Genomic DNA, 20,059 nt, shown 5'->3' on the forward strand with positions numbered 1-20,059 from the left:
TCTAAGCAAAATGAAAACTTTGACAACTTCAATCTTTTCTTCATTTATATGGATGTTGTTTATTGGTCTAGTGGTGAGGATTTTCGTTTTCTTTACATGGAGGTGCAACCCATACCAAAGGCTGTGGTCTTTGATTTTCATCAGTATGTAATTTTAAGTTATCTTTGTTTTCAGCAAGCAAAGTTGTACCATCTGAATATCATAGGCTGTTAATGAGCCTTCCCCCAATCTTGATGTCATGTTTTTCCACATATAATCCAGTTTCTCAGGTAATTTGCTCAGCATACAGATTGAATTAGTATGGTGAAATAATATAATCCTGGAACACACCTTTCCCACTTTAAATCATTCATTGTTCCCTCGTTCTCTTTGAACAACTGCCTTTTGGCCTATGTACTATTTCTTCATGAGCACAATCAAGTGTTCCGGGATACTCCTTCTCTGCAATGCTGTCCGTAGCTTGTCATGATCAACACAATCAAAAGCCTTTGCTTAGGCAATAAACATTGACTAAGGTAAACACAGGTAAACATCTTTCTGGTATTCTCTGCTTTCAGCCAAGATCCATCTAATGTCAACTATGATATCCTTCATTCCACATCCTCTTCTGAATCCAGCTTGAACCCCTGGAAGTTCTCTGTCAGTATATGGTTTAAGCCATTGTTGTATTACTTTTAGCAAAATTTTACTTGCATGTGATATTAATGATATTGTCTGATGATTTCTGTATTCTATGGGATCACCTTTCTTTGGAATGGGCACAAAAGTGGATCTCTACCAGTCAGTTACCCAGGTAGTTATCTTCCAAATTTCTTGGCATAAATGAGTGCCTTCAGTGCTACATCAACTTGTTAAAAGATTTCCATTTGTATTACATCAAATCCTGGTGCCTTGTTCTTTGCCAATGCTTTCAATACCCCTTGGACTTCTTCCTCAGTATCATTGGCTCTTGATCATATGGTACCTCTTGAAATGGTTGAACACTGACTATGTCTTTTTGGTACAGTGGCTCTGTGTATTCCTCCCGTCTTCTTCTGATGCTTTCTGCATCATTCAATATTTTGTCCATTGAATCCTTCAACATTGAAAGTCAAGGGTGAATTTTTTTCTTCAGTTCCCTCAGCTTGAGGAATGCTGAGCATGTTCTTCCCTTTTGGTTTTCTACTTCCAGGTCTACTGAACATTTCGGTATAATATTTCACTTTGTCTTTTCAAGCTGCCCTTTGAAATTTTCTATTCAGCTCTTTTGTCTCCTCATTTCTTCAATTTTCTTTAGCATCTCTATGGTGTAGAATAAGCATCAGAGTCTCTTCTGTCATACATTTTGGTCTTTTCCTTCTTTCTTGTCTTCTTAATGACCTTTTGCATTCTTCCTTTTTGATGTTCTTGAAGTCACAACTCTACTGGTCTTTGGACTTTAATGTCCAATGCATCAAATCTGTTCTTCAGATGATCTCTAAATTCTGGTTGTATAGGTTCAAGATTATATTTTGGCTTTCGTGAACTTGTTTTAATTTTCTTCAATTTCAGCCTGAACTTGTATATGATCAAATGATGCTCTGTTCCACAGTTTGCCCTTGGCCTTGTTCTGGCTGATGATATGGAATTTTTCTACTGACTCTTTCCACAGATGTAGTCAATTGATACCTGTGCATTCCATTTGGTGAGGTCCATGTGTATAGTCTTCTTTTATGCTGTTTAAAATAGGTATTTGCAATGAAGAAGTCATTGGTCTTGCAAAATTCTATCATGTGATCTCCAGAATAATTTCTATCACCAAGGCCATATTTTCTGACTACAGACCATACGATTGTCTGATTCAAAATGGCAAACACCAGTCAATTTCAGTTCACTAATGTCTAGTGAGTTCCATTTCATACTTGATGACTTGCAATTTTCCTAGATTCATACTTTATACAATCTGTATTTTGATGATTAATACATGTTTGTAATTGTTTCTTCTCCTTTTAATCATACCATACGAGAAAATGAAGGTCCCAGAAGCTTTGGTCCATCTGTCTCACTAAGGTTGACTCTACTTTGAGAAGGCGCCTCTTCCTCAGTTTTACTGTGTCTTCCAACATGCGAGGGTTACCTTCTGACATTATATCAGACAATGATCTGCTGGTATTCATTGGTTTTCAGTGGCTAATATTTCAGAAGTGGATAACCTCTTTCGTCTTCTTAGTCCTTACTAGTCTGGAAGCTCCATTGAAGTCTATCCATCATGGTGAACCTGCTGGTATTTAAAATACCAGTATCATAGCTTCCAGCATCCCAGTAACACACAAGCCACCACAGTATGACAAACTGATAGACAAATGGTGGAGAGACTGAGACTCCTCTGATTTAATATCACTATTAAGAATTTTGCACTTTGGTTGCTATGGAATGCCATTTCACAGTTTCAACTTTCCTTGTAGAATTTAAAGCCTGCTACTAAGAGTTAAAATGTTAAAATGTAAGTATGGCTTTGATGTGATCATAAAAATTAATATTTAATGGAAAGTTTCCAAGATTAGTATAAAATAAGGAACACTTATAAAACATTAACCTGAAATTTTATTTAATGGGTTATACTCTATCTTAACTCGGCATCCCTAGATTAATACATTAGTTTTGTTATGTGTGTGTTTAAGTTTGTTTTGTTCTGTCCTATTCTGTTCTTTTTCTTACATGTGCGGGCCTCAAATACATGCAAAAATGATACAACTAATAGGGAAGACCAAAGAAGAATTATGGTATTGACAGAGAATATTGAATATACCATTAACTGCCAGAAGAATGAACAAACCTGTCTTGGAAAAAGTACCACTAGAATGCTCCTTAGAAGAAAGAATGGCGAGACTTTGTCTCACATACTTTGAACATGTCATCTGAAGGGATCAATCCCTGGAGAAGGACATCGTGTTTGATAAAGTGGAGCATCAGTGAAAAAGAGGTAGACGCTCAATGAGATGGATTGACACAGTTACTGCAACAATGGGCTCTAACACAGCAATGATTGTGAGAATAGAGCATGACTGGGCAATGTTTTGTTCTGTTTTATGTAGGGTAGTAATAAGTCAGAACAGAATCTAAGGCACCTAACAGCAATAACATGCCTCTGTATGTGTGTGTATTTGTTTGGATTTGTTTTGTTCTTGGTGTAGTCCCAATTCCTTTATTCATATGACATTAACAGGCTGCAATTCAGAGTCAGAAATGCTCAGTACACAATTCTTCCAGTCACCACAGCCTCTCCTCAGTTGTACCCACAGACAGGCCTCTCTCTGCTGTGCCAAAGTTACAAAGCTCTTTTAGGAATGCTGATAAATGCCACAGGACACCCAATCCACCTTAAGCCTTAGCCTAAAGATATTCAGCTATAGTTTCATTGGTCAGCAAGCCAAGCTCCCCAACTTAAGTGCCTTACTGCAAGCAAGGCTCCTGCCCAAAGTCACTCAGCATTACTTGCTCCGTGGGCTGAGAAGCACAGCACTGTCTGTGTCAGTTCCTATTCATGCTGACTCTGTATAGAGTTTCCGAGGTTGTAAATCTTTACAGGAGCAGAAAACCTCATCTACTGCTGCTAGTTTTGAACTGCTGACCTTGAGGTTAGCAGCCCAACTCATAACCTCTATGCTACCAGAGCTCCTTTGACGTATTGCTAAGCCTGTCTGTATTTGTGTGTATAGCGCCATTCGCCTTCCCATACCTGTTTAGCTTGGTGTCTATGTGTCCACTCACAGACCACTGATTCTGCTGTTGTGGCAGTATTATGTGTAATAGCATTTACCTTTGTTGTCTTTGATTCCTATGTTCCTCCCATTGTCTTCCTTTGCCTTGATGAATATTATCATTGTAACAAATAATCAATATAAATTTATTGACTAGTTACTTTCCAGTTTTTTCTTTGGTACTGAGTCTTTTAAAGCTAAGGTGTACTTTATATTTACAGCACATCTCAATTCAGAGTAGCCACACGTCAAGTACTTGATATCCGCCATCCACATGGCTAGAAGAATTGGAGTATTTGAGTTGTGGGGTTGGAGAAGAACATTGAAAGTACCATGGGCTGCCAGAAGAACAAACAAATCTGTGTTTAAGAAGTATAGTCAGAATGCTCGGCAAGAATGGTCAGACTTTGTTTCTCATACTTTGGACATATTAATCAGGAAGGACCAGTGCTTGGAGAAGTACATTATGCTTGGTAAAGTGGATGGTCTGCAAAAAAGAGGAAGACTCCCCAAGGATATGAATTGGAACAGTAGAAGAAGCAATGGAGTCATTGTAAAAACAATTGTGAGGATGGCACAGGCCCAGGCAATGTTTTTTCATGTGTCAGAAATGATTCAATGGGACCAAACAATAATACCAACATATTCCCTTGGCTAGTAGTGAGTGGCTCCCACATCTCTAGACACCAGGGAGCCACAGTATATAAATCACAGCTCTTGCCTTCAAAAAGCCTGTAGACTATTGGTTGTCAGCAGGGTTCAGGCCAGGAAACAGGTTATTAGAATTGTGCTGAATTTAAGGTAAATTAAGTAAATTAAGAGTCACATGAAAGTGATACATAATGAAATTGGAAGCGGTAGTGATCAAAACAGAGAATGAAGTCTAAAATGACACCCAATAGGTAATTATGAGTCAAAAGCTGAGGGAAGTAAGGAAAATATATGTAAAGTAATGAATACAGAGGGACATCTGCAAAATCCTGGGAATAGGGCATATTCTGAGGACTTGAAGTTACTCACTATTGCTAAAGCTTAGAGTTTGAGAGGGGTTGAGAGGGGACTAAGAATAAAGGTAAAGAGGGGCCAGATAACTATGCCCAGGTAGAGCTTTGGCATCCCAGAGAATATTGTTCTTGTTATACCCATGGCTAATCCTTCAGGAAATCAGAATTCAAAAACTCTAGACTGTGATAAGCGCAATCTATGAAAACCCCTCCCACAGATTTTACCATCAGCCAACAAAGGAGAGGATGAGGAAAAAGCCAACGTTCTGTACACAGGAAAGCTACAGTTGCTCCTTAATCAAAGAATTCTTTGTGCATTGAGCTTTGCTGAGGCTGTAAAATTCTTAAGCCAATCAATGTTTCTTGTTTGATTCTTGCATCAAGATAAAACAAAATGAGGAATTTCCAGGAAGAATCATGCCCTCACCTACTACTACTAGGAAAATCATCCCTGTGATGTCAAGACATGCTGCAACTGTTCATAATGAGAGTCTGTCCTGTTCCGAATTTAGGGTGTCATGATAATATTTTCTTTCAAGAGAAATGGACACAGGTGCACAATGTGCGTGAAGATAGAGTCCAATTGCTTAAGCCAGGTTGACCCATTCCTGGGGACCCAGATCCAAGACTATTGATATGCAAACTGTTCAGAGCATAAGCATGTGTGCGTGTGTGTGTGTGTGTGGGGGGGGGTCATCCTGGAGCCAACCCAGCACTCAGAGCCATGTGAGCTGAGGCTGGGGTGGGAAAATAGTCACCTACCCTTTCACAGAGATTCTCTCTCCATGCAGTCATTCAACAGCTGTGCCACACAATGCAATCTAGGCCAGCACCATTCTAGAAACACTGTGCAAGCCACAAATGCAAGTCTCTGATGCGATTTTAAACCTTCTAATGGTCACAATAAAAAATGCAAATAAGCAACAGCTAAAATAAATATTAATCATATGTTTCAGTGAACCCCAATTTTATTTAATGCTATGTCCTGATATGGTGCTTTAGGATAATAAGCACTGGACTGCTAAGCAAAGGTCAATGTTTCAAACCCCCCAGCTACTCCTCAGAAACCCAATACAGGATCACTGTGCATTGGAACTGACTCAATGGCACTTAACAAAAGCCTAAGTATTATCATTTTAATTGGTAACAAATATATTCTACTTTGGTGCTGTAGGAGAAGCACTGGACTGCAAGGTCAGTTTGAACCACAAGGTCAGAGGTTCAAACCCACCAGCCGCTCCTTGGAAACCCTATTCAGAGTCATTATGAGTTGAAGTTGACTTGATGGCACTTAACAACAGCAACAACCCCAGTATTATCATTTTAACAAGCAATCAATATAAAAAATTATTAATGGAATACTTTACATTTTTCTTTGTTATCAGTATTTTAAATTTGGCATATGTTTTATACTTAGAACACATCTCAATTCAGAGTAGTCATATTTCAAGTGCTTAATAGCCACCTGTGGCTAGTGGCTAACCAGATGCCATCAAGTCTACTCTGAGTAAAACTGTGTCAAAATAATACTCCATTCCATAGGGTTTTCATTGGCTGAGTTTTCAGAATTAGATTGCCACATCTTTCTTCCAAGGAACCTCTGTGTAGATTCAAACCTCTCAGTTACAGGCCAGATGCATTCAGCATCAGTAACACCCACATATTTCCCTAGTTAGGGTTTAGCGGCTCCCATATTGGAGAACACAATTACAGACATGGGACTTCACAGTGAACAAATCACACATCTTGTCTTCAAAAAGTCTATAGACTAATGGGTGTAGACAGGGATCAGACAAGTAAGCTGACTATTAAAATTGTGCCAAAATAGAGATAAACTGAGTGTCTTCATAAACCACATGGAAGTGATAACTAGCCAAATCTGAGAGGTAGGGGCCAAAATAAGGAGTGAAGTCTAAGATGAGGCCCTAAAGGTAAGTGTCAAAGGCAGAAAGAGGTAAGGAAGAACAAGAGATGAAGACAGAGAGAACACCATCTGCTAAATCCTGGGAGTAAGAGGAAACATGACATAGCACTGTACGATGCGCACTGGACTGCTAACTGCAAGGTCGGTAATTCAAATTTACCAGCTGCCTCTCAAAAATGCTATATAGGATCACTATGAAAGTCAGAACTGACTCAACAGCACTTAATAACAACAATGATATATTCTGAGAACTTCAAGTTATTCACTATTGCTAGAGCCTTGAGTTTGGAAGAAGAGTAAGAATGAAGCTATCAAGGTTCGTTGGACTTTGTGAACTATATGAAGGTGGTTGGACTTCATCTTTAGCGTGATTTGGAGTCATTAAAGAATACTGAGCAGGGATTCTTGGGTTAGCCATTTTCTAAGTCCATAGACTTCAAATCTCTGTCTTTTGTTGAGAAATGGGAAGCCCACAGAGATGGCATAAACTGCTTAGATTTCCCAGCTGGCTGTTGGCAGAACTGAGACTGGAACTCAGATTCTTACCCCATCCCACAAGGTCCTTCCACTGCTCTGACACAAGGTGTGTTCCAGTAGAAGGGGAAACACCGTTGCTCCACACAGCAGAGGAGGTAACACAGCTGGTCACGGCAGGAGGTGGGGCAAGAAGGTCAGGAAATGGAGAAGTGTGATTGCGTGCAAGAGGATTGGACAAGACAGCCACAGAAGTCCCATCTCTGGTGAGAAAGAAAGTGCAAATGAAAACAGCCAGCAGCCTCAGGGTCTGCTGAAATGGTCCAGGACATGGGGGTGGGAGGCAGTCTGTCATTGTGAGCTGAACTGTATCCCCACAAAATGTGTGTTGGAATCCTAACCTCTGAATATATGGATGTAATCCTGTTTGGAGACAGGGTATCTTTAGTAGGATAAGCATTAGACAGCTAACTGCAAGGGCGGTAGTTCAAACCCACCATCGTCTCCTCAAAAACCCCACAGGGGTATCTATGATTCAGAACCAACTTGACAGCATTTAACAACAACAACACCCTAAATAGAATCAATTCTGCATTATAAGAAGAACAGATTGAACACAGGGGAAGAGCTATGCCCTATGAGGAGTTCCAAGGAACCAAGAAATTCCCAGGGCTGCAAACCAAGAACTCAACATGACTGAGACACTAATTTCGACTTTCAGCCTCCAGAACTGCAAGAAAATATGTTTCTTGTAAATTGTGATATTTCTGTTGTACCAACACTAGGAAACGAAGACACTAGTATATCTATCTATGGTTTACTGATGAAAAATCACATCTAGAATAGACACAGTTTTAAGGTGTTCCCATGTGTCCCGGGGAGTCCTGGTGTGGTGCTGTGCTTTTTTTTTTGCGCCAGATTGCAAAGCCCTTTGAACTACAAGGTCGGCAGTTCAAATTCACCAGCTGCTCCTCAGAAACCCTATATTGTGACTCAATGGCACCTAACAACAACAACATGTGTCCTGTGGCTTCTCAACTTTCTTCGTACATTGTGGGTAAAATCCTCAGTCTAGCCATACTGCGAGGTGGGTACAGTTTACCAAAAAAGCTAGGTGTTGTAAATCCTAGCCTCTATGCCTGTGGTTGGAGTCCTTGTGTGGCACTGTACGATAGGCACAGAACCACAAGGTTGGAGGTTCAAGCCCACCAGTGGCTCCTTGGAAATTCTATACAGGATCTCTCTGAGACAGCACTTAACAACAACAACATGAGTCAAAATCAACTTGACGGCTCTTAACAACAACAACAACAACAACAACGTCTGTGGTCATAATCCCATTTGGGAATAGGTTGTCTTTGTTATGCCAATGAAACAAGGTAAGTGTTGGGTGTGTTTTGACTTTGTTTTTGTTGTGTGCCCTCAAGTCTGTTGCAACTCATAGCAACCCTGTATAGAGTCTCTTTCCAAGACTGTAAATCTTTATAGGAGCAGATAGCTTCTCTTTGTCCCAAGGAGCAGCTGATGGATTCAAACTGCTGACCTTGAGGTTAGCAGCCCAAGTATAAGCCACTATACTGTGTGTTGAATTAGTCTCCTACAAAATATAAAAGGAGCAGATGAGGACAAGCAAGCAAGCAGAGATGGGAGAAGGTAGATGCCATGCCACATGAACATCACCGAAGGGCTGAAGAACAGAAGCTGAAGAGACAAGAACGTTCCCACAGAGCCACATGGAGAGAAAGCCAGCACCCTGAACTGGAACGTCTGTTAAAGGCAGCCATCCACTTGTGGTGTTTCTGTTATAGCAACCCTGGAGAACTAAGACAGATGCCAAGAGTTAATGGCTTGGTAGAAATCTCTGCTCAACACCACCAACATCATTGCCTAGATGTTCTACCTTATGGCTTAACTCTTTGGGCTTAGATAGTCTTATGACTCCAGAGCTACCCTTTTAAATAAACACAGAATTGCTAGAGAGGGTCCAACTATAAAATTTTACTCAACAAAAATTAAATAAGCTCAAACAGGACACCAAAAAGGGGCCGTTGCTACAATGAGAACCCTCAGGCATAAAGGAGCTCTGAACGGGCAGTAATCAGTTAATATTTAATCAATTCTGCCGCAAGGTGACCCAGCCTCATGTGTGTCAGAGTAGAACTTGCTTCAGAGGGTTTGAGGGAAGTATGACTGCCAGGTCTTTCAAGGTAACTCTAGATGGCCTTGAACCTGCAAACATTGGTTAGGAGCTGAGTACACTAACTCAAGCAGTCCCCAGCTGGTACAAATGGTTAACTTGATTAGCTACTAAGGGAAAGTTTGATGATTTGGACCCACCCAGAGGTGCCTAGAAGAAAGACTGGGTGACCTATTTCTGAAAAATCAACCAATGAAACCCCTGTGGCACACAGTTCTTCTGAGACATACATGAGGTCACCATGAGTTGGAGTCTTCTTGAGATCAACTGGTTTTGGTTGCTGTAGACGGCAGCAGAAGGCAGAAGAACCAAATTCTCCCCCTTCACAGAGTCTAGATTATATATATGATTATATATATTAGGTGCTCATTAAATGACCATGGGCCTGGTTTCAGGAGACTCTGTGAAGAGGGAGAATTTGGTTCTTGTGCCTTCTGCTGCCCTCTTCTGGAAGCTGTAGAGGAGAACCCATTCCCTTATCTTTTAGCTTCTAGAGCTCCTTGCATTCTTTGTCTCCCAGGCCTTTCCATCTCATTAGCGCCAGCAATGACAAGGTGGGTGTTTCTCACATCACCTCATTCTGCCACTGACCCGCTTCTGCCTCCTTCTTCCATTTTGAAGGACCTCTGTAATTACATTGACTCCACCTGGATAATCTTACCTCAAGGTCATCTGCTTAGCAAACCATTCCTCCTGCAGCCTTTGCATGTAACATAGCATACTCACAGGTTCTGGGCCTTAGAACATGGACATATGTGGGGAGACATGATTCTGCCTACTACCGGGAGATGAAACACTCAAGCAGGACACGGGGAGACCCACATGGCGAGGAAGTGCAGTAGCACTCGGGAGGGAAAGATGACTGCTGCTGGGATAACTGGGAAAATCTTGCAAGGAGAGTGGACTGTGTGTGGATGAGATGTCAAGATATCTCATGATACTTGACCTTTGTGGAGCCCCCCCCACCTTGGTCCAATTCTAAAGCATTATTTCCCACAGAACAGCAGGAAACATATGAGCAATGAAAAAGGCTAGACTGTGACTGAGGGTGTCTGGGGAAATCATGGGATGTCTGGGGAAACCAGGGATGGATCATGGAGGGCTTTGAATGCCAGGCCAATGAGAACAAGGAACTCCAGTTTTACTAGTACCATTTGTTGAAAACACTTCCCCCATTGAATGGACTTAGTTCCCTTGTCAAAACTCAGTTGACCATAGATGTTAGGGTCTATTCCATAGACACTGAGCAGTGATTGAAGATTGACTAAAATTCTCATCAGATGCTGCTTCACAGGAATATGGTGATGGAGAGTCATGGGAAGGGAAGGGCACTGTTTTCAACAATCCAGAGGAAAAAGAGTGAGAATGAAGACAAGACGGCTGGAGAAAAGGGGCAAGCACATAGACATCTTGAAGGTAGAACAAAGAGGACTTGGGAGGTGAGTTGTGGAGAGTTAAGCCAGGAGATGAAGATGGTGATAGAGTGTCGGGGTAAGAGATCATTTTAGGAGCAGGAATCGGAGGCAAAAGTAAGATCCCATAAGGAAATGGCCTGGCTGGCAGGAGAAATGCAGGTCGGAGACCTGCCAGAGGTGGTTGGAATCGGGTAAGGAAGTAACACCTCTGGTTAAAAGTAATTTGATGTCGGTATACCAGTGTTCATTACAGTCCTGTTCACAATAGCCAGAAGGTGTAAACAACCAAAATGCCCAACAAGAAAATGTGGTATAAACACAATAGAATGCTACTCAGCCATAAATAGAAATGAAGTTCCGATATATACAACAACGTGGATGAATGTTGAAAACACCATGCTAAGTGAAGTAAGTCGGTCAAAAGAGGATGAACACTGTCTGAGCTCACTTATATGAAATAACCAAATACATGGAAAACAAAAACTATCAGTGGTTACCAGGGGTGGGAGGGAGGGGGAAGTAAGGAGTTTTGCTTAGGGACATTGAATTTGTATTAAAGAAGATTTGCAAGAGGATAGCTCGATATGTACAACAGGAAGAAAGTCATCAATGCCACTGAAACACGCATGTAGAAATTGTTGGATGGGTGAATGTTTGATGTGTATTTTTCACTACACTAACAACAACAACAAAAAAGAGTAATTCAATAGCATTGAGTCCCTGTTGATGGGGATGGAAATTGGCAATGAATATGGTGATGTTTGCACAACATGATAGATGCCACTGAATCGTACACTAGAAAAATGTTGAGTTGGTAAATATCATATTATATATACTTTAAAACAATTTATAAAAAGAAAAAACTAATTTTATAAAGTATAAGGATATTAAGGATACAACCAGGTAAGAAGGTATAGAGGAACAAAGAAACCACTGAAGGATTTGGACGTTTGCCCCACTGGAAATCAGTTGATGATTGGCTTAAGGCATTATCAAGATGTGGTTAGGTGCCATGGAGTCAGTTCTGGCTCGTAGTAACGCTATGTACAACAGAACAAAACACTACTTGGTCCTGAGCCATCCTCCCAATCAGTGCTGTTTGAACCCATTGTTACAGTCACTGCCAATTCATGTTGTTGAATTAATTATTATCAAGATATAAGTGCCTTATCTGAAAGAAAAAGTGGGTAAATTGTTATCAACCACAGTAATTACCAGCAACTTCTTTATTAAGCTCAATATCTCACAAAGAATAAAGGTCTTGAGAGGCCAGAAGCAAAGAATAGGTGGGTCAGGGATGGCAGTTGTTCTAGCTCTACCAGGAAGAAAAAGTTCAAGGAAATGCCTCCAGAGCCAAGGCCCTCACCGAGAGAACAGACTAGACAACTGCTGGCACTCCTTTGTAAGTCCTTACCTGCCAACAAGGCAGGTCACACCCCCAGTTCCCCCACATCGGCATGCTGCTCTGTAACTCCTCTTGGGCAACTCTGTGTATCCACAGTATCTGGAACAATGCCATGTGTATAATAGAACAGCCATGTTGGGTGTTTGCAAGGATAGTTACAAGGATGGGACAAAAATCACTCGGAGTACTTAAGGTCGTGATGTGTCTCCTCACAACATTATGCTATTGTGAAAGAGCACTGTCTCAGTCAGCGCTCTCTAGAGAAGTAGAATCAGAAAGATATATCTATGTTGTTGTTGTTAGTGGCCATTAAGTCAACTCGTACTCATTGACACCCATAAGTGCAGAGTTGAACTATTCTATATGTTCTGTTCAAGACTGATCTTTCAGAAGCAGATCACCAAGCCTGTCTTCCAAGGTGCTACTGGGTGGATTCTAACTGCCAGCCTTTCAGTAGTAGTGAAGTGCTTAACTGTTTGCCTTATCCAAGGAGTCTAAGACACACACACATACATACATACACACACATAGATAAAGCAAAGATATCACTTTGATAACTGAAATTGTACCTGACTCATACCCTCATCTTCTCAATCATCTCATGTGCATGTGAAAGCTAGACAGTGAAAAAGGAAGACTGAAGAAGTAATGTATTTGAATTATGGTGTTGATGAAGAGTATTGAATATAACATGGACTGCCAGAAGAATGAACAAATCTGTCTTGGAAACATTGCATAGTCAGAATGATCCTTAGAAGCACCTTGATCCTTAGATAGACTTTGTTTGTACCGTGTACTTTTGACATGTTATCAGGAGAAACTAGTCCCTGGAGATGGGTTAGCAAAAGAAAAGGAAGACACACACACACAGTGAGATGGATTAACAGACTCCAGCATGGCGATGATTGTGAGCATGGCAGTGCAGGACCTGGCAACATTTCATTCTGTTGTACATTAGGTAGCTGTAAGTCAGCTCCAACTTGACAGTACCTAACAACGACATACACAGGAAAAAGAGATCGATTTTAGGGAACCATCTCTCAAGATTGATAGGGGAGAGGGTTGGCAGGTCCAAAATCTGTAGGTCAGACAACAGGCTGGAGATTCCTTCGGTTTTGTGCCCTAAAATCTGTAGGTCAAGGATAGAAAGAAAGAGTGAAGGAGTTTTGGTAAGATATCTATTTATAGTCTGGAAGCAGAACATACTCTAGCGAGCACTCCCTTTTTGCTCGTAAGGCCTTCAACTGATTAGAAGAAATCCAGTTACATTATATAAGGTAATTTGCTTTACTTAAGATCAATTGATTTAATACACACAACTATTTCATAGCCATATCTAGTATTTGACCAACAGCTGGGTCCACATAAATTAACCATCAGGTAAGCATACTGGTGATGGTGGCGTGCCATGTGGGAAATTCTTTATGGGAAATGAGAGGGTAGTCCAAGGAAAGTGGAAATGGCCAGATCCTGGTATATGGTGGTGGTGATGATGTGCCGTGGAGTCGGTGCCCACTCATAGCGACCCTGTATAGGGTTTACGAGGCTGTCAATCTTTATGGGAGCAGAAAACCTCATCTTTCTCCCACAGAACCACTGGTAGTTTTGAACTGCTGGCTTTGAGGTTAGCAGTCAGACTCAACCATTATGCTACCAAACATACTATTGTTGTTGTTAAGTACCGTGGAGGTGGTTCCAACTCAAGCGACCCTACACAGGGTTTCTAAGGCTGTAAATTTTTACGGGAGCAGAACGCCTCATCTTTCTCCTATGGAACTGCTGGTAGTTTTCAACTGCCTACCTTGAGGTTGGCAGGCTGACTCATAACCACTATGCTACCAGAGCTTCTAAGCATACTATAAGATCCCATTATATACAATTAAAATCAAAATCAGTCTAAACTATCAACACTCACAGAAGCAGCAGTAAAGAAATTAAATAATGTATTGCATTAGGCAAAACTGCTGCACAAGACCTTTTGAAAGTGTTGAAGAGCAAAGATGTCAGATTGAGGACTAAGGTACACCTGACCCAAGTCATGGTATTTTCAATAACCTCATATGCATGCGAAAGCTGGACAGTGAATAAGAAAGACCATAGAATAATTGATGCTTTTGAGTTGTGGTGTTGGAGGAGAATAATGAAAGTGCCATGAGCTGCCAAAAGAACCAATAGATCCATTTTGGAAGAAGTGCAGCCACAGTGCTCCTTGGAAACCAAGATGGCCAAACTTCATCTCTCACACTTTGGACATATTGTCAGGAAGGACTAGTCACTGGAGAAGGATATCATGTTTGGTAAAGCGGAGGGTCAGAGAAAAAGAAGAAGATTCCCCAACAAGATGGATTGGCCAAGTGGCAGCATCGATGGACTCAAGCATGGCAACAGTAGTGAGGTTGGCCTAGGATGGGGCAGTGTTTCCGTTCTGCTGTGCATGAAGTCGCTATTGGTCGGTACCCATTCAATGGCACCTAACAACAACAAACCACTGTCAGGTGACAGAAGTCAGCACAGAGGTCACCCCTGAGGGTGAGGAGTGGTGAGTAACTTGAGGTGTAATTCCAGGGGGACTTTTGGAGAGCTGGTCTGTCTCTGGTCTGGGCAGGTTACATGAGGAAGGTTGCTGGTGGTGTGAACAGTTAACACACTCGGATGCTAATTGAAAGAGTGGAGGTTTGAGTACATCCACTTTTAAAAGATTATTGTTGTTGTTGTTGTTGTTAAGTGTCATCGAATTGGTTCCAACCCATAGAGACCCTGTACAGTGTTTATGAGAAACAGCTGGTGAGCTTGAACTGCTGACCTTGTGGTTCAAACCAATTTAGCAATCCAGCGCATTAACCCATAACACCACACCAGGACTCCATTGTTGTTGTTAAGTGCAGTCAAATCGGTTCTGACTCATAGTGGCCCTTTATAGGGTATCCAAGGAGCAGCAGCTGATGAGTTTGAACTGCAGACCTTGTGGTTCAAACTGACCTTGCAGTCTGAAAATATTGTGATGCACAGTTAAACAAAAAAATGTGCACGCCTTTTCCTGTATGCATGCTATACTTAGAAGAAAATTTATGTTTAAAAACAAATAAACTTTCTTATAAGTATAAAAAGAAGGCTCTCTGCTCCTGCGTGGAAAATAAGGAGAGAGGAATGAGGAGAAGCAACTGACACCAAATGAGACTGGAAAGAGAAGTTCCCACAAGCAACCTTAATTTTTCTCAAAAGGAGAGAATCTGGTGGCCAAGGAAGCTCCCTGAGTAGGGTGAATGGTGACTATGGAGGCATGCCTTGGAGTTCAATATCTGTCCGACAACAAGAAAGGCAACAAGTTTTCCACGACCAGCAGAGGGCGCCTCTCCTTCGCTGCTTCTTCTCCAGGTGCCCAGAGTATCTTTCTTAGGCCTCCCCTAACAATAGAGACAGCAAGGAAGCACTACTGCAACTTAAAATCAAGGACTCGTCTTTCATGGGAAAAAATATTCCACCAGTACAAGAATCTAAATTCAGCCTTTGTCCCCTTTACTCTCTCAACTCAGCTAACTCACCATTAAAGCACATTCTAACGAGTATTGGTCTGCAAAATTGGAAGTGCTAGAGAAGGAACTCCCAAGAGAAACCTGCACATCCCCTGGTTTTCATGCTAGGATTATTTGCATGACTTTTTCAGGTCCCAGAAATTCCAAACAAAGAACCATATTCCTGAAGGTGTATCCAAGCCCACCTTACCCTTTGGCCCAGTTAGATGCAGCATCAGGACAGAGTGAAACAAACACGGATGTTTGCAGGAGCTTTAATCTCCTCCAAATGCTGAAATATTGTTGAGATGTTTTATCTTTCATTGCACACAGAGGAGATTAAAAAGCTGTGATAAATGGTACGCTCTCCAGGAGGGGATGCCATAGATAGGGCAATACATAATTTCCTGCTTCTGGTACCGTTCGGGATAATTGTCCTAGTAACGTGAAAACAGGAGGGATATTAATTTAAGATTAAAGCACAATTATAAACCCTGTCATACTGTTAATTTCTTTTAAATGTTCCTCTGAATAATTCTACCTTTGCAAGATGGAATAAGCACACAATTAAAAACTGCATTAAATAAATGAATAACTAATTAATGAATAAAAAGAGAACAAAATGGGCCAGGCAAATTCTGAACAACAATTTTAACAACAGACCTGATCTTCACCTTTCAGATCTTTGAAGGAATAATGTTTGCATGCAGATAGCGTCTCCCTCTAGATTTTGATCTCCAATTGCTGTGTTCTTTGTTTACTCACTACCTTAGGTGGGAGGGTCCTCTAGGCACTGCAGCCACGGAGCTGAATAGCCTTGCCACCATTCTAAGAAGTCCTGGTAGAACAGTGGTTAAGCGTTCATCTTCTAACTAAAAGGTGTATGGCTAGAACCACGCTGTTTCATGGGAGAAAAGATCTGGCAATCTGCTTCTATAAAGATTTTAACCTAAAAAACCCAATGGGGTCATTCTGCTCTGTCAAATGAGTTAGCATCAACTCAACAGCACTCTTCCACCTCTCCAACCTCCACCATTGCCTCCTTCAGACCATTACCATCACCAGTTGCTGTTGAATGAACTCCACCTCATGATGACCCCTTTTGTGTCAGAGTTGAACTGTGCTCTGTAGAGTGTTGAATGGCCATTTATTTGCAAGTAGATCACTAGGTTTCTCTTCTGAGATGCCTCTGGGTCGACATAAACCTCCAGTCTTTAGTGGACAGTCAACAGTGTTAACTGTTTGCGTCACCCAATGATTCTACCTCCTCCATAAGACCTGAAATTTGACACTAGATTGATTCTACCACTGATGAGGGATTCTGTTGGAAAATTTAAATATTATTATAAGAATTAGGTACAACGTATTTATCATTCATAAGCACATTGATATGAATCTGTTTAATCCAATTGCTTTCCACCCTACACCTAATTAAAACCAGCTTCTTTGGGGGAGTGAGATGAGGTAGTCCTATTTCATCAAAGAGTGATTGCTCTTGTTGGTAATTGGCACTGAGTCGATTCTGACTCATAGTGATCCTGTATAGGGTTCCCAAGGAGTTTCTAGTGAGTTTGAGCCACTAACTTTATAGGGAACAGTCCAGTGCTTATCCTACAGCAGCCTACATTGTATGCCTATCAGAGAGCTAGGATGTTAAGAAGGAGCCTTCAGGATGAGGAAGAAAGAAAGGGAGCCATCATGTAAGACTACATTCTCTGTGCTAAATGAAGAGCAGTATAAATGGATGCATTTGAACTCTGGTGCTGGTGAAGAAAATTGAATATACCAGAGACTGCCAAAAGAATGAAACAATTATTCTTAGAAGAAATACAACTGGAATGTTCTTTAGACACAAGGATGATGAGACCTCAACTCACTTACTTTGGACACAGAATCAAGGAAGAGAAGAGAACATCGTGTTTGATAAAGCAGAGGGCCAATGAAAACAAGGAAAACCCTCAACAGATGGATGGGCAAACTAGCCACAACAATATTCACAAACATACCAATGTTCATGAAAACGGCTCAAGACCAAGAAATATTTTGTTCTCTGGCACACAAAGTTGCCATGATATGGAGCTGACTTTGATGGCGGTTAGCAGAGTGATTATATGCATTTTGTCAGAATGAAGACACTGAGAGTCTACAAAGTTAATAACCCAAGACCACACAGCTGGTAAGTCGAAGAGAAGAAATTAAAACCTTTGTCTATCTGACTTCAAAATCCATGCTCTTTCAAGCACAACACTTACACAGCAGTCTTACGAGTTAGATATGATTGTCCCCATTATTAAGATGAGGTTAAAGAAGAGGCAGAATCACTCAATCGCTCCAGGTTTAAAGATATCAGACTTATTCAGTAACTGCAAAGATATCAGTTCCTTATACTGTGTGGTGCAAGAAGTTAACACATTCAGCTGCTAACCTAAAATTAGAGGGTTCAAATCCATCCAGAGGTTTCTCATAAGAAAGGCCTAGCATTCTATTTCTGAAATCTCAGCCAGTAAAAACCATATGGAGTGAAGTTCTACTCTGACACACACTGTATAGCAACTGGTTTTTGTACTGAATGTTGGATGGCAGAAGCCTATGTTGTTGCTAAGTGTCAAATCAGTTCCAGCTCATAGGAACACTGTATAGTGTTTTCCAAGGAACAGTTGGTGCATTTGAACCACCAACCTTGTGACTAACAGTCCAGTGCTTTCCCTACAGTGCCACAACCAGGAAATGCCAGTGCTGTCCACAAACATTATGAAGCAACCTCAAATTCTCACTTTGTGACCTTGAACTACGTCAAGTTGCCAGAGTTGGGCAAGATTCCAAGTTACACCTAAATGCATTATTTGCACTTCAAACCAGCCTGCACTGAAGGCTATTGGTAAGAGCTGAAATTAACAGCTATGTTATAAGGGCAGATTACCCACAAAAAGCCCTGTTAAAATGATCTCTTAAGTCTGGAAGAAAATGATTAGATCATCTGCCTTCACCAGGTGCCACCACACTGGACTAGAGTAAAGGGCTGTAATTTATATCCAAAAAATGTTCCTGTGAAATCCCGTACTATGTTGGTATTGTTGTTAGATGCTGTCGTGTCAGTTCCAACTCATAGTGACCCAATGTCCAACAGAACAAAACACTGCCCAGTTCTGTGCCACAATCATCCCTAAGTTTGAGCCCATTGTTCCAGTGACTGTGTCAGTCCGTCTCACTGAGCATCTTCTTCTTTTCAGCGACATTCTACTTCCCTAAGCATGTCATTCTCCAGACACTGGTCCCTCCTGATAACATGCCCAAAGCCTATGAGACAATGTCTCGCCATCCTTGCTTCTCTAGAGACATCACAAAGTCCAGTGCTGTCTGGGACCCTGGACTTCTGTGTTCTCCACTTGTCTAGTAGGACCCCATGGGAAGTCCTCCCAAGCTACAAGTCTGCTGGCAACCTGATCTACCTAGCCACGCCTTCTCAGTTGCCTGCCACCAGCCCACCAGATCCTCAGAATCACACTGCCACTCACTCTCCACCAGCTGGTTCTCCCTCTCCCAGCTCCTTCCTGGCTCCCTCAGCTAGTTTGGCATTCCCTTCTTCTGAAGACTCTATGGTCCCAAGCTTCCTAGACCAGCTCCACCTCTCAGGAGGACACCAACCCATCAAAACCATTCCCCTTTTCCTCCTTAACACTCCCTCCACCTGTGTTCAACTCCCTTGTTTCCCTCCTACAGCTAATCTGATAAACTTACAGTCCCTGTTACTGGCCATGAGTGGCATTTATTAAATTCCCATTATATCATAGGCACTGTGGGGCACCACGTATCTGTTGTTAGTTGCTGTTGAGTTAGTTCTGACTGAGAGCATCCCCACGAACAACAGAAGAAAACATTGCCTGATCTGCACCATCTTCACAGTCATTGGGCTGTGAAGCCACTGTGGATTTTGAGTCTTTTAACCTCATCTGGATGGCTCATCTTGCAGCACTGTATTGGACAATGTATTCTTGCCATCTAGAAGGTTAACACTAGCTAACTTTCAGAAGTAGATCACCAGGTCTTTCTTCCTAGACTGTTTTAGTCTGGAAGCTCCCCTGAAAGCTGTCCACCATAGATGACCCTACTGGTACTTCAAATACAAAGGAGCTTCACAAAGTTTGTGGGGAAATCCCATTACCTTTTAATGCCATTTTTCCACAAATTTTTTGAAGACCCCTTACATTGCTGACAGAGCTTCTAGCATCACAGAAAATTGCAAGTCACTACAGTTGAGTATAAAGGCACCACCTTGGCTGTTACCATGTCACACTCAACTGTCAATGTCTTTGAAAGCAGAACCCAGACTGTATGTAATATATATGTAATCCCAGCCCCTAGTAAAATGCCTTACACAGTAAGGAGGGGCTTCAGAAAGTTCATGGACA

This window comes from Chrysochloris asiatica, unplaced genomic scaffold (genome assembly GCF_000296735.1).
Source record: "Chrysochloris asiatica unplaced genomic scaffold, ChrAsi1.0 scaffold00022, whole genome shotgun sequence".
NCBI classification, from domain to species: domain Eukaryota; kingdom Metazoa; phylum Chordata; class Mammalia; order Afrosoricida; family Chrysochloridae; genus Chrysochloris; species Chrysochloris asiatica.